The sequence below is a fragment of the Asparagus officinalis genome, chromosome 5, assembly GCF_001876935.1.
Source record: "Asparagus officinalis chromosome 5, Aspof.V1, whole genome shotgun sequence".
Classification (NCBI taxonomy): Eukaryota; Viridiplantae; Streptophyta; class Magnoliopsida; order Asparagales; family Asparagaceae; genus Asparagus; species Asparagus officinalis.
Window position 1 is genome coordinate 121154591 of NC_033798.1, and position 370 is coordinate 121154960.

The 370-nt window shown below is 36.8% G+C and overlaps 1 protein-coding gene across 1 annotated transcript in view; it reads right to left on the minus strand.

Annotated features, from left to right (window-relative positions):
- Positions 1–370, minus strand: part of LOC109840994 (cinnamoyl-CoA reductase 2-like) — a 7609-nt gene that overhangs the window by 4166 nt on the left and 3073 nt on the right. The gene's annotated exons all lie outside the window — the stretch shown is intronic.

Consider the following 370-nt stretch of genomic DNA (forward strand, 5'->3'; position numbering starts at 1 on the left):
GATGGGCTGACATCTGAACTCATGAAGCGGTGTATTTTTTAATCCAGTTTAGAAATCCATGGCCAACAGGATTCAAATATGTTTCTGATCCTTTGACACTGTCACTACGCCAAAACTCTAAAATTGTGGTGAGTGTTTAGTCTTATACTTTTATATTCTATCATGCCCCCGTAAGTTAAGAGCCCTTTCATGAGCTGAAAACTGGAGTAACGCAACATCATCTTTTTTGAACGTGTTAGAAATCAAAAATTATTTTAGTGAGGGTTGAGGGTCATAATTTTATACTCTAATATGCTTCCTTTAAGTTGAGAGTCCTTTCATGGACAAAAATCTGGAGTCGTTGAACGATATCCTTTTTCTTTTACACCGC